Source organism: Echinops telfairi, unplaced genomic scaffold (genome assembly GCF_000313985.2).
Source record: "Echinops telfairi isolate 266 unplaced genomic scaffold, ASM31398v2 ScPeMD7_5;HRSCAF=22, whole genome shotgun sequence".
In the NCBI taxonomy this organism is placed as follows: Eukaryota; Metazoa; Chordata; class Mammalia; order Afrosoricida; family Tenrecidae; genus Echinops; species Echinops telfairi.
Window position 1 is genome coordinate 15043276 of NW_022103901.1, and position 1248 is coordinate 15044523.

The window sequence follows — 1248 nt, forward strand, 5'->3', positions numbered from 1 at the left end:
CACACCTCAATCCTCAAATTGACAACTTTGTTCTTCAACACCTTGTACAGCGGACCTCCCAATGCAATGTGATTCCAAACAAAATTAAATCCTCGGCATCATCAATCTTTTCTGTTGATCGTGTTATCTACCACCAACTTCAGGGGTCCCTGGGTAATGCAAACGGTAACCTATTCACTACGAAGTGGAAGATAAAGATCAGAGTAGAACAGCCTGGAGATCTACTTCAGAAGAACCAGCCCCTGAAAGCTCCATGGAGCCCAGCTCTCCTCTAATGCAAATGGAGTCCTCACGAGTCAAAATCGACTCAAAGGCAACGCCCATTTTAACCACCAAATTGAATAGGCCAATAATAATACCAAGACCACCGAAACCATTTTTTATCACCAATCTTGGCAGTTTCATTTACACAGGAAGGAAAAGTCCCTATTTGTAAACTCTTACACTTTGCCTTACACATGCGAGAAAAAACATAAAAGAGTCCTACTGAAACATGAACAGAGGGGGGTAAAAAAAAAAAACATGAACAGAGAGGACTCTCAAAATTCCTGCCAAGCTCACAATGTACCTGTGCCTCTCAAAGTCCTACTGTGACAGAAGTCTGTATGTCACAGAATTCCCCAGCCATTCAAGAAAATGATAAACATCAAATCCATAAGCATAGGCTGGCTAATTCCAAAAACAATAAACTGTTCAGAAGATTTACCGTGTTCCAATTCCAAAAGTAGCAATACTATCATCAAAGAGCATTGTCTTAGAAACACAATTTCTCTCTGACCTAACCTAATTAAACTGTTTTCAGGTAGTCAGGGCTTCCACACACTCTTGGAGAACAGAAATATCTAATATCCAGGGGGCCGGCCCCAATCCCAACTACTAGGTGGGCACCTGCCCCTCCCCCCAGAAGGATTTCTTTCAAAGGACAGCATTGAATCTGCAGCTCCGGAAGAGGGCTATATCTGATCGGAGCACACGGGAGATGAAGGAGGAGGAGGAGACTGGAGCACATCCTGGCCCACCAGGCCGTGAGGACGATGTTCTCAATTAGAGCAGCCAGTCCACAGAGAGAATCACATGGCCAGCCCCACTATGAGACAAGACATCCCTCACTGACCCATAGCTCTACAGGGCACAACGCCAGAGACACAGTGTGGGAATTGCACCCGATCTGATCCCACCACACCAAGGCAAAACAAAGGGGGTGCAACAGAACAGCAAGGAAAAAAAAGAACAGCAAGGGAATGGAGC

At 45.1% G+C, this 1248-nt stretch overlaps 1 protein-coding gene across 1 annotated transcript in view; it reads right to left on the bottom strand.

Annotated features, from left to right (window-relative positions):
* LOC101639323 (Snf2 related CREBBP activator protein) overlaps window positions 1-1248 on the bottom strand; it is a 30135-nt gene that overhangs the window by 26905 nt on the left and 1982 nt on the right. The window lies entirely within an intron of this gene.